Source organism: Ciconia boyciana, chromosome 6 (assembly GCF_034638445.1).
Source record: "Ciconia boyciana chromosome 6, ASM3463844v1, whole genome shotgun sequence".
NCBI classification, from domain to species: Eukaryota; Metazoa; Chordata; class Aves; order Ciconiiformes; family Ciconiidae; genus Ciconia; species Ciconia boyciana.
In genome coordinates, this window is record NC_132939.1 from 68,138,944 (window position 1) to 68,164,611 (window position 25,668).

The following is a 25,668-nucleotide window of genomic DNA, read 5'->3' on the forward strand; positions in this document are numbered from 1 at the left end:
TGATAGGAGCCTGCTGGGCTTAATCCAGAGCTCATGGAGGTTTCTGTGAGTCTCCTTTCTGTGGAGCTGAGCAGACTTTGGATCACTCCTCAAAGTATCTGGATATCTTGAGTATGAATTATCCATCTGCCTTAATACTTAAATGGTGTGAAACTCCACCGTATTTCTTAATACGTTTTGCAAGAAAGCTGTGCCACTGTTTTGAGGGAATAAAACAGAAGAAGGATATCCCACTGAATCCTGCAGAGTATTTCGGCTACAGCTCTGTCCCTAGATGTTAAAATACTGAACCTTTGAACTGTGTTTTAAATTAGATGAGGAATTGCCCATTACACAGGGGACCTGGTCTACTCTGTTTGATTTCTGTGGGTTTTTTTGACTCTGGAAACTGCAGCGTTTCAGTGCAGAAGGGCCATTTCAAGGACAGTTTCTTCACGTGTCTAACCAGGGGCTGCAACCAGGAATGCTCTTTCTAGGTCCGTGTTTGCACCCTTATTGCTCTCATAGCAGCAGGTAAAGCAAAGACGCAACATAAGTGGTAAATTAAAAGCTGTTTGTGTCTAAGTCATCCCATCTGTGTCTTTTGGATAGAAGTCAACCATCTTTGAAACCACATGCATCAAGCAATTGGCTAAACGTCCTTGTAGACAGGATGTCTCCTATTTGCATTTGAAGTGCTGCACTTTCTGTTTAAAATATGAATGCAACTCACTTATACCATTTTCTTAACTTGTTTACAAATAGTGGCTATTGCATAATCGAAAATAGGTGTTAAAATGCTGAAGCTGTCAAAGGGCTTTAAAGCATCTTTGTGTGAAGTTCACGAGATTTATTGAAAACACCTGAGATAGCATACACCCCAGCCTCTCCTCTGCCTCCAGCCCAGCCCATCACCACCACTACCACCCACCACCACCTTTGATGTCACTTCATTGGTCATAGAGGCGCTGCAATTTTGGGTACACACCTATCATTCAAAGGGCAATATATTATCCACACGACAGATGTAATCAGTCCCTTGGTCTCTTAGAAGTGCAGCTGTTGGTGAATTCTTTTTTGTGAATGTAATATTTGAGAAGACTTAAGTTAAAAACTGACACTTCCATTGAAATCTCATCTCCTTTGGAAAGAAGGTTCCCATTTTCTGGCTCTCCTCTGTGTGTGACAGCCAGGGATGTGTCAAACAGCATTCAACTGACAGTTTCCAACAGAGATGCCATTAGCAAAGATGGCATGAAAATAACCCTCCCTTAGAAACGTTTCTAATGTGAGCTGTTTGTCTTCAGAGCTGTGGCAAGGCCAGGCCAAGAGGAAAAACCTCATTTAGATGGAAGGCATATATTGCAAAAAAAAAAAAAAAAAAGATGCTGCAGCTTGGGAACAGGTAATGGTAGATGCAGAAGAGCCAGAGGGTGCAGCGCAAGATGAGGGGTGGGAGAGATGCAGGCACCAGCAATGTTGTTTGCGATGCTGGAGCATCACCCTCTTTGTTGACATATACATTGAGTAAGACGGCTCCTGCCCAGAAGTCACGCTAGGAAATGACATTACTCCGAAGGGTGTAAGGAAGGCACCTCCTTGCTTTCCAGATGGGGAAAGGTACCCGTCCCCAGCTGGGCCCACTGCCCGAAGTCACACAGGGAGCTCGTGGCCGAATCGGGAAGCAAACCCCGGGCCGCCTGAAGGCTCGTCCAGTGCCTGAACCACAGGCTCGTCCTTTCCTTTTATTGGTAAAAATAAAAATATGACCTTCTTTTGGCAGCCTTACAGAGCAGATGCTGCTTTTTAGATGACAGCATAGAAATGCAGAAAAACTTTGGGGATTTGCAGAAATTCTTTCCAACGACAGATTGTCTGGTCTACTAGTGTCATAATGTCAGCCCTGAAACATGCCATAAAGCTTTCTTTCAGCAGAACAAACATAACCCTCTAGACCAGCTCTTTGACAAGTAAGTAAAACAAAGCAGGGTAATTGTGGTTGGAAACCCACCAGGCTCTTAATGTGACCTCTTGAATACTAATAGTTATTAGAGATGCAATGAATAAACGTCAGGAATATTACAAGCAATCCGTGTTTAAGAAAAGGACTCCAGAGGAAAGTTTGTGAACGAAAAACTTCTGAATGTAAGTTACAGTAACGAGGAAGCGCTCACGTGGCTCCTGGAGAGCCCGAATGTATTTTTCATGCGCTGGTGGACTGAAGGATGGAGATGGAGTAGTCCAGGCTGCTACAAGCTACCAGATTGCTGGATCCCCTAATGTGGAAGATAAAAGCCCAAGCTCTTTACGGAGCTGCTTTGTTCAATAAACACACAGGTGGAAAATAAGTGAGGAGGGAATAAAGAGGGTATGGTATACTGCATGCTGATGCAACTTAGCATCTTCGGAAGACCACAGGTTGTCTATAAAAAGTCTTCTGTGTGTGTGTGCATGTGTCAATCACACAGATGAGGCATGCATCAGCCCCAGGTGCCCAAGGCTCTTGGGAGATTCCCCCTTCTTTCTCCCTCCCACCCAATTACTGGATAACTGGAGGAGGCGAACCAGTAGCGTGTAACTTGTGGGGTTAGGGTCAGAGTGCCTCCAGGGCAGGAAAGCTACCTTTCCTCGCAGAGTTTGCCTCTGCCGTTAGCTTTGGGCATTCTAATTATAGTCTCAATAACTTTTCCGTTTCCAACTATTTCCCTTGTGCTCCGGCACCATGTGTGACATGATGTTGGTGCACAGGTTCTACTCCGAGCTAATTTTGTAGAGAAAGCAATGCCAGAACTTTAATATATATGGCCAGAGACCTGGTTTTGGTAAGACCAGACTGTAAAATGCAGAATATAGATTTTGTTATGCCATTCTGGCCTGAGGAAATTCTGGTTTTGCTGAGAAGTTTCTGCTCCTCTTTGCATAACAATGTGAACAGAATTGACAGAGTAAAAGAGTAAAAAAAAAAAAAGCTATATTTCATTTGTGTAAGAACTGGAAGAGGAGAGAAATGGGACGCTGCGTTTTTCCATACGTGGGCCTCAGTGCTGCAAAGGAGAAGCCAAGAGGCTGGTCCCAAATAACCACAACTGCGTGACCTTCATTGTATCCCACTGGATAGTACCTTTTACGTTAGACTCCACGCACTAATTTTTTAATTGAAATGACTCAGATGGCATGGATGCTTCTTTGGCTCGTGTTTGGCTCTGTACCTATTGCAAGGAATAGGTGGACCTCTGTTAGCCGCATTTAATAAAGATGCAGATGTCTTGTGGCAGCACAGCCAAAACGACGTGCAGCTCGTGCAGAGCTGTTCTCCTTTAAATTGGCTTCTTAGCTAAGCCATTTTTGACTGTGATTTCAGCGGGTCGGATATGTCAGCCTGTTTCCTTTTTCTCATTCCCTTCTCCAGCGTCACCAGTGATATGACTTAAGACTTGGGAGGTAGCACTGAGGCTCGTTGGGTGGTGTATGTAAAATGAGACACTGTTTAGTTTCAAGGCTGGGAATTCAACAGTTTAGCTGCACACACTGGGTAGAAAAGTGTTTCTTTTTATTGGTTTTGAGTGTGCCACCTTTAAATGTCACAGAGCAACCCCTTGTCCCTGCAGGAACAGGAGCCATGGACTTCTGCCTCTGCTTGGCTGCTTCCTACTCTGCCATGTCCTCACCTCTTTTCCTCCTTTCTAAGGTAAACAATCCCTGGGGTTTTTTTTAAATTATTTTTTAGTGGGAATACAAGGTTGCAGCTCTAAAGCACAGGTTTAACTGCAGTGACTGAGCTTGACAGGAATATAATGATGCCCTAAAGGTATGCAAACACCCAACTTTCACAAGAGGATGAGCTAACCCAGGGCAGTCTTGTTTTGAGCCTGAGCTGGGTTCCCATGTTGTAAACCCATGTCTCGCCCAAGAGCAGAGGTGTCCTGCAGGGGAAGCAGTGATCAACGTGGTGATGATTAGAACAAAAATGGCACGAGACTGGGGTCTTAATTGCTTTAATGGTTGTTTGCATCTAACTGGAGCAAATCTGTGTGCTGCAGGACGAGGGGCATGGCTGGAGGCTGTTTTGGTGGAGATTTTCCTGTGTGAGGAGATGGATGATCTGGGCCAGTTACACAGGCTCAGTGCTGGTGGGCTACCAGAAGGGTGTTTCATCCTGTTTCTCACTTGCTGCAATTAAAATTCCCCTCCACTAGCCCCCCTACACTTCGCAAAACCTTTTCTCTTTGCTAGTGATGCTGTGACTCTCCTGCTCAGCCACTCCCGCGCTGTGCGGTGCAATCGCCAGCCAAGCAGGGTCAGACCAGTGCTTTCTTAGTAATGAAGTTCAGAAAGACGTGTCTGCCTTATCTGATTGGCCTGGAGAGCCTTGCCAATTGCTTTGTTCTCAGACATCCATGCGGGGAGCAAATCCCACCACGCTGCTGCCCACAGGGGCGAATACTCCTAGGTGCAGGATGGGATCTAAGTGGATGGGAACCCAGAGAGACTATCAGATCTGTCTGTCTGCCTATGAGTCCTAAAAAACACATTGGCTGCGGCATGCATACCCCAGTGTGAAGTCAGCCAGGAACAAGCCAGAGAACCTGCCTCTGACCCTGAGGACATTGCTTGAAAAATATTTTCCAGAACTCAGTGCCTGGGGACCTGCAGCTAACAAACATTCTGGAAGTGTAATCACAGCCTTTGGCTCTGCTGCCGAACCACCTACGGGAGGTGAGTTTAAAGAGAGCGGCTTTAAAGCTGTCAACATAAGAAGGAGGGAAGCCAAATTGCTTTCGTGCTTGCGTTCACGTGCCAGCTGGTTTGTCATGGGATTGGTATGTAGCAAAGATAGAGTTGTCTGCAGAAAAGCTGTATTATTCTTTTTTTGGATGGGTCCACTGGAGATCAGTCAGGGCCCACAGTAATTTCCTGAGGGGACAAATCCGGCCCTGAGATAGGCCACTGGCTCCTCAGTGGTTGCATGGAGCTTTGCATTGGGTCAGAAAGTCAGCCTTTGAGGAGAAGAGCTGGAGAAGCCTTCCAGGAGTGAGAGCTGATAAGACAGCAGCTCCCCAGCTGTGCTGTGGCCACACAGTGCTGCGTATGTCATCGGAGTAACGAGAATTAATAACCCTGGGCCAGACTCTGACCTCTGCTATTTAGGCATATATCCCTGGCAGCTCCATCCGCCTCTCTGTTGGGCTGCGCATCGGCTTGTGTAACTTGTCTCAGCCCTCCCACAGCCCAGGTCTCCTCATCTCCCATGGACTCTAGCCGGGGTTGGGGATATCTGGTCCCTCTCCAAGGAAGACCCATAGAGAGAAGGATGTAGCGCTGAGGAGCAAGATGAATGCCAAGGGCTGAGCTCCCCTGCAGAGCATGGAGCACTCTTTCTCCTGGCATCTGAAATAGAGAGATGTGCTGTAAGAACTACCCGGCCTGGGATGCAACGCTCTGTGTCAGTCCAAGGGGGACCGCTTAGATTGGGTGAGAATGTTGCATAATGGGTCAGAATTCGTAAACAGTGGTATATATACTTGATAGACAAAAAATCCCTGGTCCCAGGCAAAGCATGTGGTGTATTCCCACAAGGATCCGGGTGAAACTAATGTCAATCACATTAACAGGAGCTTTTCCAGATGAAGAATTTCCCAGGTGTCCCTGCTGCAGGTGAAAGGTGTTGGTCAGCATGGAGCATCCTGAAATGGCCCCACTGCTGTGAGCTCTGTCCGTGGGCTGTTGGGACATGCAGAGCCTGAGTGACAAGTGATGGGGACAAGGTGGCCCTGTGCAATGGTGCAGAGCAGGAACACCTGCCCTTTCCATTGCCAAACCATCCTGGGAGAATGGGCAAACAGTCTTTCCCTTGCAAACTAATCCCCAGTGCTCTTTCAGGTTTTTTCTCCCAGACGTAGACACACAGACGCCCAAGGTGGCATACTCAGTATTTCTCTCAACAACTCATTAAGTTCCTTTGCTCAATAACACACACTAACGTGAGAGTGGGAAGGGCCGAAGGCACTGCAGAGAAGCAAAGGTCTAAATTTATGCAGTATAAGTCAGGGCTAAAGCATCCCCAGCCCGTGCTCAAAGGGCTGCGTTTGTGGTCTGTGTGAGGATGGGGTCTTTGCTTGGCTCACCCACTACCAGCTCCTTGGGCACCTCGGGGTGAGAAATCTCACAGCTGGCCAGGCTGGGCTGGACGCACCTGAGAAATTGTCCTCCTACAAAACCCCAGCCGGGCTGCAGCCCTGTGGGAGACATGAAGCCAGAGGGCTTTCCTCACCCTCTTCCAAAGAGGTGCCTTCCCAGAGACGTGTGGTCAGCACCCGCCACCTCTCCACGCCTGGTGCTGCGAGGACAGCCGTGCGTGAGCTGGCAGCCCCTGCAGCCTCCTCCCCAGATGTGGCTGCTCCCTGGGCGATGCTCAGCCCACACCCTGCATCCCCGTCCTTCGGCGAGCTGTTCCCACCCTCCAGCTGGCCGGGGAGAGCCGCCAGCTGCCTCCGTGAGTCAGGAGCGCCGGCTCAGCCCGTCCTCACCTTTCCGAAAACATTGGCAGCCGCTCGCAGGCCCCCCGGGACACGGCTGCAGGAACATTTTCTCAAATAAGGTCTGCAATGTGTAAAAGGTGCGGTGAAGAAAGGCAGGAGGAAAGCTCAGTCCCGGCTGCCACGCGGCGCCGGGCTCGAGGGGGAGAGGTCGAGCCCAGGGGTATTGGGGATGATGGATTTGTTAAAGTCACTTTTCTTACGCCACTGTTGCCTCGTTGATTAAATCATGAACAACCAAGCCTGGCTCAGTGACTCCTGGGTTTATTGGGGTGGACGGATTGAATGGCACTTTTCTTATTTAGTGGAGGTGATCTGGAGGTAAACTTGTGCTTGCGACTGGCTAGAGATGTTCAGATGAAAAACACGTGCAGCGCTGAAGGGGTGGGAAGGGACTTGTTAAGTCCATGTGTTGCATTGTATTTTCTCTCTATCAGTCCCAAGCTGCAGGCACTTACAGGGCCAGATAGACTCCCCGACGCACCGTTCACCTGTAGACTTCATCTGGGTTTTCCTCTGAAGCACAAGAGACTCTGCAGCCCCAGAGAGGCTCTGGGGTGGAGAGAACAGTGCCAGGCTGATGGAATCCACCAAGGATGAGGATGGTGTTGCTCCCCAGACATGAAGCAGGGGTATTTCATTCCACCCCAGCTCAGACTGGAAGGATAGGCAGAAAGAAGAGGGTTTCGATTCACTCTTTAACATGCATATATGGGGGGAATTGGTACTGTACCTCCAAGATCATCTGGGCATTTCCAGGCTACTATGGGGCTTTAGGACATGAGTAATGCTCTCCTGGTTTTTTTCTGGGAACACGTTATAGCTTGTAGTACAGAGGTCCTGATGTTTGCTGGGGTAGTGGCGAGTGCTGTGAAGCTGGGGGTCCAGGGAGGCACAGGCTAAACCTCTGCCTGCCTGAGCCGGCTGGTACAGGTGGTCCCTTCCCATTCTCAGTTCCTGAGATATTGTATCATATGATGTGTTTATCCATCTGTTTGCAATCTTGGGGAGGTTGGTGTGGTTTTAATTAATGAGCAATTGTTTTTGTGGTTGTTGTGCAGCGCCCCGAGCGATTCAACAGGGGTGGGGGTGCTTATAAATAAAACAATTATTATTATCCAACTTCATTAACATGCAACGCTGCTGTTCCCTCCTTCTGTCCTGCTCCCTCACTACTGTCTCTATCAGGTGGGTCTGGAAGGGAGAATAGTTGGCAGAGCCCAACTGCCCTGAGCAGTGGCAGTGTGGACTCTCTGGTGTCTCCTAAGGGCTGAGCCTTTCCCTCAGCCAGGCCAGAAATAAGATCTCTCTCCTCCAACCACTTCCACAAAACTTACAGAAGCCAAATTCTTTTTGAGAGTTTTACTCATCTGCCAAATTGGGCTGAAATCATCAACAGGTTAAAAACTACTTGCAATAGATAGACTTTGTGTATATACACCTGTGCACAGGAACTATAAATTCTGGGTTTTTGGGAGGAATGAGGCCCAGAAATGGACATAGGTGCCTAAAACCAGATTTAGGCGGAGTTTGGTACCAGAGTTTCAAAAATTCCTCCTAGAGGGGCTCTTGGATGCTCCCAAGGTGCTGGATGCTTGTGTGCCCATCAGGTGTTGCAGCTGGTCCGTTCCCCATGACCTGCTTCAACTCAATAAGGGTTATTCCCAGGTCTGCTTTTTTACTGCCTGCCTTTTTATAGCTCCTCAGGCAAAAAGGGTCCCTGGAGCCTTGTGTTCTCCCTTTTCCAGAAAATGTTATAATTGCTGCTGCCGCGGGACTTTCTTTTTCCCCAATAACCAGAGCAATGCAACACAAATCAGCGTGCTCAGCCTCGCACCTGATGTGAAGATGGAGCCTGTGCCCACCCCCACTGCTTTGTATTGTATTTCGGCTTTAAACCATCAGGTGGGTATGACACTGGGGGAACCTCCAGCCTAGTGGCAGGCAGCTTTCAGGGCTCTCCTTGTGCCTCTCTGATTAAAGGGTTGTTTGTGCCGAAGCTGTAACCTCACAAATTAAAATAAACTAGGGCCCCTGTGTGAACCTCTGGCAGTCTGTTCTTGCTGAGCCTGCGATGGCCCCTCTGTGGCAAGGACACCTCGTGTGTCACCTTATAAACTTGTGCAGCTTGTGTCCCCTCTCTGAACCAGGGAATAACTTTGCTTCCCTAATGACCAGGGCTCAAAAAGATTTTCAAAATGCAACATGTGAGCCTCTGAGCACTGGGTCGTGTGATGGGACATGGCAGCCCTGTGACGGTGCATGACTTGGAGCAGTACCCTGCCGGTGGCATCGCTCTCCTTGTCACTGCATGGCTGTAGCCTTCCTCTGGTCCTGGGACACAGGAGATGCAAGTGGCATCTCTCCAGGGTCCAGGTGGCTACTGGCCCTCGGGCTCTACATCTCTGGGGATGGATATGGCTCAGCCCTGACACTCCAAGGCCTGGAGGGAGCAGGAGCAGAGCGCAGTTGGCTTCTCTCAGTCTGTGTTGATTTGCCTGGGTCTTCATCCCAGAGTCAGGCCAGACTAACTCACATAAAATCAGGGATCTGGGGAGAAGCAAGCCCTGCGCTCACACCACAGACAGACCCAGACATGCTCCACAGCCACGGTACAGTGCAAAGTAGGACTGCCCCATCAGACAGCTCTGCTTGACCCTCCACATGCACATCTCCTTTCTGGGGAAGGGTGGCAGATACCACCACATCCTGGTTTTACCAGTGAAAAGGCAAGCCTGGCTGTGCATTGGTCAGGTCCAGCCACTCAGGTCCCCATCAAGGTGTAAGTAGGTGTCCTGGGAACCATACCGGTCCTGTGGCATCAGCTGGAGCTGGAGGAGCTCTGCAGAAACCTTAGATGTCTGAATGCTGGGACAGCAACCTTTGGGATGTCTTTTGTGGGGGGCATCTCAGACCTTCAGAAAAAAATCACCTTTGCTGCTTTTCTTCCTTGCAGATTCCCCAACCCAGCACCTCGTGTGGTGGGAGGTGCATTGTTTCCCAGCCCCTCTTTTACCAGGCAAGGGACCAGGAGGGGATCCCCGAGCCGAGCTCTCCCACGGCACAGCGGGACGCGGGTGACATCAGCTCTCCTGCAGCTCTGAACAGGCGGGAGCGACCGGCGGCCACGCTGCAAGAACAAGCGCGGGCGTTGCTCCTGCTTTTAACGAGCCGATGAGCTGCTGATCGGCAGTGACCAGTGGAGGCGGTTAAACGCAGGAGGGGAACATGGCTGGAGGGCCGGGCTGCCAAACCTCTCCTCTGAAGCACGTGCTGATCCGGGGAGAGCACTATAGATTATTTCTCTGTGTGTGCTCCCCTTGCCAAATATAACTAAGTAGCGGGAGGTTGCTCTGTTTCTAATTGGGTGATGAAAGCCCGTTTAGGAGGCCAAGACCGAATGGTCAGAAGCAGGGGAGGCAGGAACTGAAATGGCACTGATTCCCGATGCAGCAAGGACCGAGCGGCAAGCACCAGCTCTCCCCTCCGTGACGATCTCGGTCCTCCTCGCAGCACAGGGGAGAGAGATGAGGCTTGGGAAGCTCGGGGCTGCGCTTGGGGAGGATGGGGGTGTCTCCTGGGAAGGCCTTTGCATTAAAGGGGGGTGGATAGTTCATTCTGAGCATCGAAATGTGTTGGCTGTACATTGTATTACATTCATATTAGGCTTTCTAGAAAAAAAAAAAGGGAAAAAAAAGAGCTGATTGGAATGACAGTTTTCATCAAGTAAAAATTCCCTGTTCCAGGGAAGGCTTCAGTATAGACAAATCTTCAATTCCAGCAGGAAAGTGCTCGGTTTCTGCATAGATGCATTGCTGACTGGCCCCCCGACATGTCCTGCCTGGGGGTAGAAGGCAACATGGACCCTGCAGACAGCAGATGAACAAGAGAAACCTCAGCCTGGCACATGAGAAGGAAAGTCTGGAGACCTGGAGCACGTGGTGAGCACAGGGCTGAGCACAGCTGCTCCCTGCAGACTCAGTGGCTTCGAAGCCATTCCCATGGCACCCCTCCTACCCCTCCTACCCCGCAATATTGCTATGGGTACCCCATCTCTGTGGGGTGAGAATGAGGGACTACTGAAGGCAAGAGCTATGATCCTCCCTGCTTAACAACACCTTGCTCCTTAAAGGGAGAATATAATGCCCTTAGCCCCACTATCATGGGGGTCCCAAGTGTTGTGCTTCAGCAAAGCCCCTGCTGACATCTGAAGATCAGGCAATTACACGTTTGGCCCATGTGCTGTGTTTGCATAGGAGGGGAGAAGAAGGGATACATGTACATGTGAGATACAGGGGAGTGAAGGGATGGAATAATTCACTTAGTATTGGGACATTTATGAGTCACCTTCCTCTTCCCCTCCCCTCCGAGATAGATGTCATAACGGAGACTAACCCCGCAGTAATCTCCATATAACATATGTGATATGTTTACTTATTTCTTTCCTCTGTCTTCCCTGCTCTGCAATGTAAATAGTCATTTGTTCCTCTTCCAGATGCTGGTACATGGTCTCACCAGTAGGAAATATATTATCATCCAATAAAACCAAATTCTTGGTGGCAATGATGATGATTTATTGATTTTGGCTCCATTACCTTCACAGATGGAAATAGAAGCTGGCAGTTAGCTCATGTCTTACAACCCAGCCTAGACCATTCACTTTAGCTTGCTGAATGCTTCACTTTGGAGACGGTATCTGCTCCTCAAAAGAAAGTTTCCAGGGTTGTGGCTGCATTCATTTAAGACTGCAATCAACGTTGATTAAATGTGAATGCATCATGGGGACCCCTACTTCCTAATGGTGAGCTACCTCTGGGATAGAGACATCCAGGGCACATCTCCAGCCCTGCAGTGATGTGTCCGCCCCAGTAAACATACGCACCGGGAAGCTTGCGAGCCAACCTAAACAAACGCTGCAGAGCAGCCTGCAAAGTCCTGACCCATGGAAACTTCCTGGGTCCAAGGGTCTCTGCAGCTGGAGAGGATGTCCTCGCTCACAGCTGCGGTGGCTGCTCCCTTCCCAGAGGCAGCCCTTCCCTTTCCCTGCCCACCCTGACCCCATATGAAGCCACAGGGCTCTGGGAAGTGGCCTGGGAGACCTGGTGTGCCTCCTTCCCAGGGTCTAGTGCCGGGCTCCTCCGCTTGCTGGCCAGCGTTCAGCAGGCAGAGCCTCCACTGGAGCAGGGTTTCCAGCCGAGCCAACGCACTTGCGCTGTGGGAAGAGCTGAGACCTCTGTGGTTGTTTCGTGTTTCAGAAGCCACTTGTGTGTGGAAGCCTCTTGGCTGGGCACTACTGGCTTTGCAGAAAGACCTTTTTTAATTTTTATTTTTTATTTTTTTCCCTCACCAATTCTGTAACCAGGCCAAGAGGAACCCTGGGAGCCACCAGCGGACCCAACAGCACACTCAAGGATGAGCAGATATTGATGGCTTTTGTGCAGGGTAAAAATTAATGGAGTTAATGACTGAACCTCCTTGGCTTGCCAAAGTGGCTGTTTTGGGGGCCTGGTCTGAGTCCCCATAAAAAGCCCTTGGCTTATAAAAGAAGAGCCACATGCAGTCCCTGAAGCCCCAACCTTTCTCTGCTCCTCAGGTCCACAGCTTCTTTGGAAATAGACCACTGCGGCTGGATAGAGCCAGGGCAGGGCAGGCACTGCTGCTCTGCTATCTTCACCCTGGTAACCCTCCGGGCATCCACCTTTCCTTGCTAGTATCCCACTTTGGGTTGTGTCACCCCCTGGGGACATGAGCTGGTGGAGAAGGGTTCGCCCAGAGCAGCTGATGAGCAGTAGCTTGTTTTCCCCGGCAGTAACCTGCTGGCACGGCCATGCCTGGGGTTAGACCGGATTACAACCGCCCGTAAAACTTCTGCTTCATCCTCCGATTGCTCCTGGTCAGAATCTTTCATCTGTTTTGGGAAAGTTTGGTTAACTTTCATGTGGTTTCCAAAAAAGAAAATCATCCACCAGAATTTCCTGTTATGCCATCAGTCTCCAGCCCGGCCAAAAGGAGCAGTTTACTGTTGTTTACATAGCTGCAAAAATGTACTAGGACCTTCCCAGCCCAAGGTGCCTGCTTATTCTTAAAGCCTGGCCTCCCAAGGCTCTGAGTGCCGTTTGCAGCTGTGTTTTGCTCTGCAGGCTCTCATTTCTGGGGAGGGAATTTCTCTGAGGCAGGAAACCATGTCTTCACATGCCTCCGTGCTGTGCCTCGTGCCAAGGGGCCCTGATTCTGACGAGGGATGCAGGATGCTCCGGCACTTGCAGACATGTACTGGAGCCGGGAGAGCACGGCCGGTAGGGAAGCTGCTCTAAAAGCTCCTGCTGCCAGTGTGAATGCCGTTAAACTCATGGCATCACCTGGCTGGGCATGGAGGGAGGAGAATGGCTCGTGGTGCAGCAGCCGGGGCGGGTGAAAGGAGGGACCGTAGGGCAGGAGGAGGGAGGGCAGGAGGAAAGAGGCGCATGGAGCTTTCCAAGAAAGCTTGCTGCTATTTGGGGAATGATGGTGAGCTCTTGCCAGGCGGGAGCCAGGCTTGGGACCCCATCTAAAAGGCCTCTGAGAGCAGTGTGAAGGCAAGCAAGCAGCCTTTATCACAGGGGTTCCTGGAAGCCAACGGAGAACTTGTGGTCTCTTATATTTTTGTGTTAATTCACCTTTTTCTGGGTAGTGGGTTTTGGCATATGGAAAAGTGGGTACTTGCACAGGAAAATAAGCTTGTCCTTTGAAGCAGATCCACTATGGGATTTAGAGAGCATAGGGGAAGCCACTGTACCCATCTGCTCGCTGTGCCTCTGCCATGGGGGACCTCCAGAGTCCTTCAGACAGTCCCGATGAAAAACACCCTCTCAGCAAACACTAGTTTAAGTGTGAGTATTAAACAAACCATCTCTCCTTGGAGGTCCAGGGAGGCAGCTCTTGCAAAGCAAGCCTGACTCTTGGTCATGACCCAAAAGGGCACTGTGGGAACACACCTATGGGGGAAAGCCCACCCTAGGGGATCAGAGGAGGAGAGGACCATTTTAATTTGTACCTTCTAAGCGCTGGAGGCATCGTTTAAGTCCTGAGTGCCTAATAACCCCCATACCCCCAGCTGTCTAATGATATGTAGCGATGCATTTGTTTCTTCAACTGAGACCTAAGGGATTCACTGTAATGGGATTGTGCTGCTTTTTGCTGGCAGAGCAACACACACTTAATGGAAAGCAGCAAAAGCCTGGATCTAGAGGTGATATCTGCAGTGATTTCAAGGTCCCTTGTCTTTGAATAGCTCTAGAAGACCTGCCATGAAGATAATCCCATTTACCATTAAGTTCCTTTCACCTGCAGGGTTTTCATTTCCCAGTAGAAAAAGCTAATCACTGAGCTTCCCTCAGGGCACTAATCACAACCTATAAAGTGCCACTGAGGTTTACAAAAGGAAAAGCTGGGTTACATTGGTCACACATCATATTTGAAGTTTATAAAGGGTTAATAAAAAATTAACAGGCAGTTTTGCAAATGGTTACTTGCTTTGGTGCCTAATGTGGTCCTTCACAGCCATCATTTGCTCATTAAGATCAATCTATAATGCAGAGTATTCAGACCTCTACTCTGTTTGTGATTACAAATAATTTGGTTTCGTTTTTTCTGATGAGATTTTAACAAAAACACAGTTCTTTGCAATACACAAACAAAATGTTTGAAATGGTTTGCTCTTTAAGGAAAAAAGTAAACTTTTAAACATATATTTTGTTTTTATGAGAAAAAAAATCAGTTTTACTTGTTCCCTCTCTTTTTCCTTTTCCAATATGGAAAACTACAAACAAAATAAAACCTATGACCTTTTCATAATATACTTATCCTTTTTGGCCAGATTGACTTTAAAAAACAATTCATAAGCATACCCTTAACAAAGAGCCTGTGTTTGTATGTTTACATAGCTATTGATTTCCAATATTCTTAAAATTATAGAGCCAAATCTCTAAGTCTTCACTTTGTTTTTCCATTAATGGAAAGTTGTGTAAGTAAAGAATGAAAAAAAGAAGTCACTTTTGACTAAGTAGGCCTGTGAAAATTTTGCCCAGGTAAGAAGTGATAAGGATTTCAAAATTTGGTCCTTAGGAAAATCTCTGTGCAAGATAAAATAGCAATGTGACCAGCATAGAAAACATTTTTTTTTCACAGAATCTTTTATCAATTTTAAAACCAACACCAAAACATTCTCCTGTATGTCTCTCAGATACTGGATTTTGGAAAATGTTTCTCTTGTAGAGCAAGGCAAGAAAAGTGGAGACTACAATGCAGTCTTCTCGGGGTTGCCTCCTTAATCGAAACCAGCATCATATAATGCTTTCCAATAAAAAGAATGTTCTACCCGACTGGAACTCCAGTCCTACAATAATCAGTCAGAATACAATTATCCATCCTGGAATTAGATCAGTAGAGCTAGTGAAAAAAAAAAAAACAGTTAAAACTATTTTTATTAATTTTTTGCTTTTCTGTTTCCCTAAATGAAAAGCTATTTTCAAAATTTGTTTAAATTGAAATGTACTCGCTTGAACATCAAACACTGGAAAAGACCTCTTTTGATGAAAACTATACTGTTTTCTGCCCTCCTCCTCCAATTTAAACTTGGCAAAATAAAAATATAACTATAAAAATTGTTTATTGACTTTCTCCGTGGAAAATACCTCCTATTTTCTGACTCCCCGCACCGGTGTTAACAATGAATTTATACAATGGGCAGCTTCTCTGCCCAACAGTGCGTGCCCTGGGAAGGTAAGTCCAACAGTTTCAGAAGAATTCCTGCACATTTATGTGTTGGTTGATGAACAGACCCTCATCTTCTGGACAAAGGTGTAGGACCTTCAGTGGTAATGCAGTTGAGGAGGCCTTGGGTTTCCATCCCAGCTGCAAAGCAGCATTTCAAGCAGCCTACATAACTTCTGAACAGGGTCCTTCCAGTCCAGGTTCTGTCTCCAACAAGAAAAAGACACAACAGGAGAAGTGCATATGGTGTTTCTCCCAAAACTCACACTACCTCCAGCTTGGAGAATTTCCTTAGCCTGATGTGACCCATCTATTTAATGATCCCACTGGATTGCTCTTCCAAGTACTTGTCCAATCTCCCCGGGACCCCAGGTAAACTTTTCGCACCCGTAATTCCCCTTGGCAAAGATTTGCACCGGTCCATTACCCGCCGTGGGGGAAATACCTCCTTCTGTTTATTTTCAGTTTGGATCCTGGTGTCTTTGCATGGTGCTTCTCCTCTCCCATATCCTGCGCAGATATGGTTCAGTACTGCTTGGGGAGGAAGGTTTCCCACATATGAATCATCCACAACGCTCCCCAGAGCATTTCTTGATGCCCTCCATTCATGTTAAATAGCCAATAAATTTCAACAGCATTCAGCTTGTGAGGGCTGATAAGATCACAGTGAGAAAGGGGACAGTGCCAAAAAAATTGAGCTTTTTAAAGGATGTGCAATATGATGCTTTTAACATTTGCAGTCCTTAAGGCCAAAGGGATCATTAGATCATCTACTGTGACCTGTATAATGCAGGCTAGAGAATTTTGCCTGCTTACCCCTGCACTGAACCCAGTAATAACTGGTGTTTAAGTGCACGGGTAACACTGAAGGTATTAAAAGCACCAGCACACAAAACTGCAGCTCCAGTAGGAAAATGAATCTGTCAGCTGGGGGCCACTGTCCTGGAACTGGAGAAGGAAAATCTAGTGCCTAAATTCACACAAGTGAGGCAAGGAAGGCAGGATGCTTATGGCTACTGCATGCCTATTAGCTGACCTTATTTTTATGGAGGGTCTGAGAGGAGAGTTTGATGCAAGGAGGGAGCGGGAGCATGGGAGATGGAGAAAATCCCATGTAGTTTTGTTAAGGACAGATCGTGTTGCTCTAATGCAATATATAATCATAGATATTCAATAAGATAACTGACTTCTCCGAGAAGGAGAACTAATGGTCCAAATCTGACCCCAAACAATTTAATATTGGGTTTGAATAAAAAAGGAATGGGGATCTGGTTACACTAGAAACCCCTTATACCTTCAATGGAGTAACAGGTCAAAGAAAAATTTCCTGTGTTTCTGGGGGCTGGCTGTAGGACATGACACCTGAAGAACATGGAGCACTAGTGAAAAATGCAGGTAACAACGTTGGGTGATATTGCCAATTCTGAGCACTACCAAAGAGGTAGCCAAAGTAATTTTGTGGAGTGGCAGACAGCTGGCCACACAAATGCAAGGTCAAGTGCAAGCTAGAACCATTCCCTGAATTGGACACCAGTGGTTTGGAAACATAGAGGATAGGAGAGATGGATATATTTCTTCATTGTGGACTGGCTATGGACCACCAGCATGAAAATAGCTAATATGTTGGTCACGAACATGTTTAGGCTGGAATTCAGAATAAGTTTGACCCTTAGAGACATGGGACTCTGGACCCCTCACCAAACTCAGGGCATGAAGAGCCCAGAGCTGCTTGTGTCGCACCGGTAGACACAATCCTGGAAGTAGAAATGAAAGCTTGTGGGATGATGTGTTGGGTGTCGGACTGTCTGGAATTTCCAAGAGGGACTGGAAGGACAGCTGATGCTCATGTTTGTCATGCACATTACAGCACATTAAATTAATCACAGGCTTTGGAACTTCCTGGCTCTTGCAGGGGATGAGCATTATTTCCTCACCACAGCTCTTCTCCTTCTCCTTGTGCAATCTCAGTCCTGGATTCGTTTTTTTGCCTTTCTCTAAAGCTTTGGTGACTGGTTCCAGCCAGAGCTGATGACTAAAACACCAAGATGCTTCTCAGGTGGGCCTTGCTCACTGCCTCTGTCATAAAAACATCAGTAGGTCTGTGCTCAAGCAGAAATTTTCTCTCAGCTTAAATAGGCAATTACAGTTGGAACTCCTACTTCTGCTACAGGATGGGTCATGGGCCACTTCCAAATATCACTTTCACCAGGCATACTTTATTCTACTCTGGAAGCCTCTGGAAGCATGCTTGATCTCTCCTGATCTCTTCCTGTGCTACACTGCAGTTTTTGCAGCTTTTTGAACTTCTGTCTAGAGACCTCATCTGTGAGGTTTTTCCCCTTCCCCTGGGCAGGGAGGAAGTAGCATGTGTGGCATCACACTATTGACTCAGTCGATAAAAAATTGCTTACCTGTCCATAGATCAACCATGGCTTTTGCTCTTAAATTGGGTAATTCTTGCTGCACTTGCTGTGTCAACACATCAGATACATTATGTAGCAGGCTTTGTTCACCTCTTTTCACTGTAGCAACTGTGAGTAAATCAAAGTTCTAACAGTGTTCATGTATGGGATGCTATTTTTGATGAGGTGGCGTCAGTGAGAACATGAGGAGAAGAATAAGCCCCATAAACACACTGTTCCTCCCTCCCAGGAGCTGGCTTTGATTGTTCTTTTCCATTTTGGCTCCTCATCAGAGGCAAAGATTCTTCCTCAGGACAACACAATAGAGGAATAAAAGTGTTTCGTATATTTCTCTCCATGGCCACCTCCTTCTTCCCATGTTATTGCCTTTTCTACCGGGGCTGAGGGCTCCAGCTGACACCCTGTTGGTGCTGTATGTGGTGAGAGATGGACCCTGCAGAAGCTCACAGCTTGGGAGATAATGTAGGGCTATGGAGGATGGACTTGCGAAAGGCTACATAATGGGTCAGTACCAGAGCGAGGAATAAGACGTGGACTTTGCGTTGGCTGGTTTAGTGACTGATGCAGGGGGCTATCTCTCCTGCTGCTTGCTGTGGGAGCAAGATCAGCACATCCTGCACAGCTATTTGGCATCTCCTGCATAAATCATTGATTGCCAGTAAGTGGGGCAGATATGATATACATGAGTGCAAATGGTGGAAGGATGAGCTAACATGGGCACAGGGAGCTGTACTTTCATCACAGGTTTCAATGGGCGCTTACACAGATTTCTGCCTTTCAGACACAACTGATGTGAGTGTACATGCAGATGGTTGTCTCTGAGCACCTGGAGAACCAGACGGTGCAACATGACCATCACCCGTGAGTGTGGTCACCCTCTAGGGATGTGTCAGCCAGAGCCAACGCTTGCCAATGAGAAGTGTTGTGCCCCATCCTGCTACACCTTCAGTCTAAAATATGGCAGGAATGTGATAGGTTTCACCAGCCCTACAAATCAGGCTCAGCCTTGCGAATGCTTCATGTCACTCTACATAGAAGGGAGGAGGAGGGAAACATCATTTTACATTAAGAAAGCTCTGAGCAGGCACCATTTATCTGCAGAAGAGTGTGGCCAGGCCTGTTTCATTGCTGGGCACTGGGGACAGCAGCCTTCTTCCACCATCTGTGTATAATAAATGAAGAATTTGGGTCATAAAAATTTCTACCCTGTTTAAGATGCACGGTATTGCTTTTCTCAAGCTAACTGCCCCTGGCAGTTCCAGTTAATACTTCCGTTTGAAATAAAAACCTTAAAAGCCTTTTAAGTTGACATTTAAAGTAATTTGGGAAACAATGTGAAAACATAATCTCTCTTCCAGGGTCTTTTTGCAAGGTATGGAGTTTAGCAGCTCTGCAAACCCTTTGCCCATGGCAGACAGCCTCCATGAAGCCTCAGGAAGAAATGTTTATCCTAGTTGTGCAATATCATCTCTGGCTCCCAGCCTGGCCTTGCACTGCTGTGATAGTTGTAGATGCGTCTTTTCTCCAAGGGTTTGTACCAACTAATGGGAAAGTCCTATTAAAATAATACTGGAGCAGGTAAAGATGCTTAGGGAAATCTCGGCACTCTCCACAACGTGGGGCACGTGGCAAATCTCAGCCTTCACCAAGTAGGCTGGAGCCATCCATCTGTGGCAAGTGGTGAACAGATCTGCCTGGCATGGGCTCATGGGCCCATGTTCCACCATCTGCACAAGGTCTGACCTTCACGTCCCACCCACCTGCAGGGCAAGGGGCTGAATGTCCTCATTTCCCCGAGGGAACCATGAGTCACCCCTTCCTGGGCAAATCCCTCTGCATCTGCAACAACCCTTGGCAAAGGAAGTGGGAAGATGGTTTTGTGCAAAATACCCCAAATGTTTCCACTTTGCAAGGGCTGGATGGGCCCATTTTCCTGGCAAATATTTTTAGCCATTTTTCCACAAACATTTTTCCCCTCGAAAATACATGGAAGTTTTTAGGGTTTTTTTAAATTATCATGTGCTTGGAATCCTGTCTTTAGCAAGTGCATGGCTGAACAGATGTCTGTGAAACAAAGAATTACAAACATCATTTCAGCTCATGATTTTGTTTACATAGTTTGTGGAAAAATGGTAGAACTTCAGTGATGTCAGAAATTTTTTCTCAGGAGCTTTGTTTTAGAAAGGAGGCCTTTCTGGTAAAGGCATATCTTTATGTGCACCACACCAAACACAGGCGACTTTGATCTTCACTAGTGCTCTGAGTTTTACTGTAAAACAAATGAACAGAATTTCTCAAAAGGTTTATCGCAAAAAAAACATGGAAGGGGAATTGTTTTGAAATTGCTTCCAAATTTCCCTTTCCAGTTAATCCGCAGCTGTAGGACTGTTACTCCAAGAGACTCCAATTTAGACCGGTCCCAAGGAGCACATGGTGAGAGATTTCCCAAAGGCACTAACCAGACATATCATGGAGAGAAAATAAGACATGTATTAACTGAAGGGACCAGGGGCAGACTTCATCTGATGGTACATCAAGGTCTACATCTCAGCTACCCACCTTACATCCCTCTATAGGCAACAGAGGTCCCATCAATATGGGATATAGGCCATATGGATGGCCATGAGGAAGACGTCCAGGTGCCATCCTCCCCAAACTAAAGCAGATGCATACATTTGGTCATGCAAATCACATGTGAAATATGGCCTTTTTTTCCCCATTCAATATAGAGAAAATCCTGGAATGAATTGCTCAGGTGAAGACACCCATGCCATTGACAACAAAATTAGAAGAGAACATAACTTAAGTTTACCAAGTGTCTCCAGGGCAGATGGATAGGTGGCTGTGAGCACTGTGGTGACACTCCTTAATTACTTCCATCAGTTAATGAGTTTTTAAAGATGATCCTGGAGTACCAAGCACCGGGCAGATATTCAACACTGGCCAGGAGTCTCCAGTGTTTTATAAAATGAGAATCATTCCCATTTAGAATTAAAAGCTAAAAGTTGCTATTGCCTTCAGGATAAAAGTACTGAAAGAGGGTGTATTGGGATGTTTTGTTAGACTGTGTTGCAGGACATAATTTGTTTTGACTTTTACATTATATCAACTTTTAAGTATAACTGATTATGTAGAACTACATAATCTACTCTAATAGAACAGGGTTGTATTATATTATAAAAGTCAAAATGTCACAAATTGAAACTATGCTATCAAAATGCAATGTTTTGACTTCTTCTTGACCAGAAACTGTCATTGACATTTGAACAAGTTCCCGCTTGATTTCAGAAATAATAGCATTTTCCAGTGGAAAACCTCTTGGTCAAAAATATTTTGCCTGGCTCTGCTAGGGATAGAAATGGAGGGTGACTGCAAGAGAAATAAATGCTATGGCTTTTCCACCTGAGTCATTCTGCTCAGTCTTACTCTGTCCGTCTGGGGGTCTATGGTCCAGAAGTGGAGCTGGTCCTGGGACACGTACAGCTGCACACAGCCAGGCACATCCTTTCTTGCTTTAGGCAAAAGCTATGGAGTCCCAGTGACCTGCCCTGCTCTTACTCTGCTGAGAGACCAACCCTCATGATAACCCGGACATCTTTTGAAATTATCCCACCTGTAGGTACTGTCATGGAAAAAGAAGTCCTCATGGTCTCCTGCTCTGCTTGGCTTGGGGGCAGCTGATCTTGCACATTAGTGTGTACCTGCCCATTTCAGGCACTGTATAGGAGAGATATTTAGGATCAAAAGGCCTGGCCTTAATGTTAGTACCACAGCCAGAATATTGGGATTTAGCCAACAGTGAGAAACAAATGACTCTCCCTTTCTCAAATTTTGGATTTTTTAATCAAAGTTCTGTGGAGCAGAAGGGAGGTTTCCACTCTGCAGTTTTCACCTGAAAAATGCAAGGTTTTTGATGTAGTAATTTTCTTGCTACCCAGTAGGTCAAACACTGAGCAGCCTCATCCCTCCCAGAGACAAGTTACTGCTGATCTGCTGCTGATGGTAACCTGTAAGCAGCAGAAATTGTCACTGAGGACCCTTTTAGACTGTGGCTCAGGGCAGTGTCTCCTCCCAGCTCCCACGAATACACGTCCCTGCAGAAATAGCTCCAGGGCTGTGGTTAAATTGAGTCCCTGCAGGTTGGGAACTTCTGGTCTAGGAAAGAAATGTGAATTTTGTCTCCTGGTCCCCTTAATGCACACAGCATTTCTGGAGTTTCCCTTCATGACACAGAGACATGTGGGCATTGCCGCAGAGGTGCCCAGCTGTGTCCATGGAGAATTTTCAACACCCTGACATGTCAATTCAGTGATCAGATCTACTAAGTCCCAGCTCTACCTTTACGTTTAGTTGTTAACTTGGACTAGCACTGCCCTGAAGATGGAAACTTCCCTCATTTGGAGCCTACAGAATTTATACAGGAGGTAAAATTACTCATCGTTGAGACAAAGGGGCTACTTGCCCCAAAGAGTCTACAGTCAAAGCCTTGCTGCAGTGAGGACTCACGGTCAGGGTCTGACCCACACAGCCTCCATTCACATGTGTTTTCAGCTCCTTAACACATGTTCTAGAACCACTATAAATACGTTTTCCATCTAGGCCCTTCCTAACCCATACTGAAAATGATGGTCTTAGTAAAATTTTACGCTGCACTTTAAGGTTTATGAGCCTGTAACGCGTAATTTACCCCTGGTAAGGGACGCAGTGGTGGTTTCGTGCTCTGTGTAATGCTCAGCCAACACCAGCCCTAAAGATAGATCATCAGTGTTTAAATTGTGAAAAGAATGTTGATGGCATTTTCTTTTCTTTACTGCACTAAAGACAAGAGAGGTTCATGTAAAACATAAGCTCTGGCCCCTTTCCAACATTAATGCAATTTGCTGCAAAAGTGCTCACTTTTTTAATTAAGCTGGAATGCTGCTACTCTTCATAGGAATGCAAAACGAACGGGTTACTGACAGAGGAAAGGGCTAATGACTGCAGTCTGCTCTTAACTGAGCAGAGTAAGACTTTGCCACCTCCACTGGGCTTTGCTCAGGAGCAATGTTTGCTCGACAGAGCAGGCAGCAAGCAGCGTTGGGTCCCAGCAAGCAGAGAGCCTGTTCAAATGTCTAAGGAGTAATTCTGCACGCCTCTTGCCTCTTCGGTGAAATCACCGTGATCAAGTGGCTGGGATGTGAATTTCATAGGCTGATCTAGTTTCTGAATAAATAAAAGTCTGGAATTTTTTTTGAACTTCAAATGGCTCAAAATGAAGAATCTACGCCCCCTCCACATGTGCCCGTAGCAAGCTGTTTATGAAAGTAGAGCATAAAATATTTGATCATGGTTTTGATCCAGAACATGCAAACATTTGTCCTCGTGTGCTGGCTTCACCTGGTGGCTTTCATTTTCTTCGACATAAAGACAGGGTGAAGCAAAGTAATAGAAAAATAGAAAACATCTTTGTCGAAAATGAGATTGCAGCTGTGTAACTGGAGCACACAACCATAAATCAGAATGTCAAATCCAAAGCACATGACTTTTTGCGAGTTCTCCATGTGTGCTATAATGTGATTACAGCCTGGTTACTATTATGATTTAAAACAAAGTCTTTCATGCTAGAAACAAAATGCGGAATGTGAGCAGCCTGGGGGAGAGAGACAGGAGACTTAGCCCTGACTGTCAGAGGTGGGCTAGAGGGTTTCAAGTGCTTCTCCGTCAGGTGTGAGGGGACGAGGGAAGGACTCAACCCCAGCTTTGGCAGCAGTCTTAACATCAGGGACAAATTAGACAGTGGTGTTCAGCCCTGTCTAACAATCCTCAATTAGGGATGGGGTAGGTTTCTGTCTCCCCATGTCGTAGAAAATCCTGAAGCCAAATATACAGATTACAGAAGTCATTCTTTTCTGTCTATCACATAAACAAATGGTCCAGCTGTTATTGCTAAGATTCCAGTTTGAAAACTTGGACTTTCTTGTATAAACTTCAATGTAATGGTATTTAAAGTGTCATAGACAATAAGCATCTAATCCTAGTCAATAAATTGCAGACTAGTTGCATGAGCTTCGAGAGCTGTTAAAGACAGCTGTGCTTTTTTTGTAATTCAAGTCATTTCCAAATTGGGCAGCCCTCCTGGTGTATTTTCAGACAAACACAGTGTGCTCAGAAAATGTGTTGTTTGGAGCAGCACGAGCATGAACGCAAGGGCGTCACATCACCCGGAGACAGAGTGGAGATTGCATTCTCCATTTCTAAGAAGCTCAGGTTGACAAGGGGGAATTGCTGAGATGTCTGTGAAATTAATAAATGGCCCTACAGACCTCCCAAGGGAAAAACGTGGCACCTGTGGAGAAGCAGGGGAATATTCCTATTAACTTCAGTTGAGCCAGCAATATAAATGGGCCTGTAGAGACTCCCATTCCTTTCAGAGAGAGGGGAAAGAGGGCAAACATTTTTTAACTATCGCTCAGCTGTTTTGGAGAAACGGCAGCCTGTAAGGGCTGAAGAAGGTGGACAAAGCCATATTTTCCCCGAGCCAGCCTGCTGCTGTGCCCCTGAGGAAGGCTGGTTGGAGCCACATGGGCTCCACCAACGTGAGGTGTCTGGGACACATCTCAATGCACATGACTTCTCCTGCTGGGATCAAACACGAGGGGTCAGAACACGGCTGCCTGGGTAGCAAATTTTGGGATCATGATCATGGTTTTGCAGAAAGAGCAGCAACCACCAGCCTCTCTAATTCCTCTTGTTGACCTCAGTAGGAGATCAATGCTTCTGAAGACCAGACAGGTGCTTGCAATAAGCTTTCAGAGCCTCCCCACCAGGCTCAGGATGGAAATCTTGGCTCAGATGTCTGTTTGCAAGGTATTTCAAACGTTACATTTGAAACCGGTTAGCACAGGGTCACTGCCTGGTATTGCGAGGTGCTCTGCGGGATTTGGTCGAGTCGAAAGGTGTCTGCGCACTTGCTGCTGGGCTGTCACTCTCCCTCCATTGGCAGCTGTGGTGAAAAACATCCAGTTGAGCTGTTTCAAGGGTATTTTTCCACATCTGTGAGCACCAGGCAGTGTAATCTATTTCTTTCCCTCCCACCCCACCCCGTAAGCCATTTTATGACCATCAGACGGTTTACACCTGAGAAGCAGCCTTTCCTCCTGCAAGTGCTGCTCCACGGTGCTCAACATCTGCCCCTCGGCACGTATCAAATATCCCTCTCCTTGTCAGCAGCATGAGGAAAACAGACAAGCTGGCGGAGAAAATGTAAATCAAAAGCCTCCACTGCAGGGCAGGATTTTGCCGGACCTTTTCATGGGGCCAAGTCCCTGGCAAACTCACCTGGGAGAGCACGAGTCCCCCTGAGCACCTGCTGCAAGGGCATCCCACCACCAGGATGGGTTTAAATATGTGCAAGCAAAGTGCTTTTGTCAAACCCACATCTCCCTGCCTGCATTGGCCCAGCACGGCACGGGGAAGGGTCCCAGGATGGCCCCAAGCCCGCATCCGAGGCCTGACCCTGGAGCCGGGAGCCTTGGGCTCGATTTCCAGCTTGGCCACAGGCTTCCTGTGTGGTCTTGGGCAAATCATACACTGCAAGGCCCGCTCTCAGTTTGCTGATATTTTGAGAGAGCCGTGGTTTGGCAGGTGAACGAGCTGCATACGTACGTGGGGAGAGGAGGTTTTATTATTAGCCCTGGTCGAAACACAAGCGCCGGCTCCGTCTGCGCATATTGCAATTTTGCGAGCATCTCAGCGCAGGGTTGGGAGGAGAGCGCTCATCAGAGCACGTGTACGCCAGGGTTTCGTCCCCACCTTGTGTGTAAATGGCAGCATCTCCGGGAAAGCAACCCTTGCTGATCCGAGCAGCCATGAAACTAGTCCATCATCACGTATGTTCTCAGGAATGTGCGCTTGTGTGGGTCTCTGTAGACAACCCTGATTCATCACCTCCAAAGCAATTAATAAAACTCGGCTGGCCCTTCCCCAATATATTGAAAATG

The 25,668-nt window shown here is 47.2% G+C and overlaps 1 long non-coding RNA gene across 1 annotated transcript; it reads left to right on the forward strand.

Annotated features, from left to right (window-relative positions):
• The first annotated feature begins 3,531 nt into the window (after positions 1–3,531).
• LOC140653291 (uncharacterized) lies at positions 3,532–11,060 on the forward strand. The gene is made up of 3 exons (XR_012043074.1): positions 3,532–3,667; positions 4,609–4,695; positions 9,472–11,060. It is a non-coding gene; the product is annotated as an uncharacterized lncRNA (long non-coding RNA).
• Positions 11,061–25,668: the final 14,608 nt, after the last annotated feature.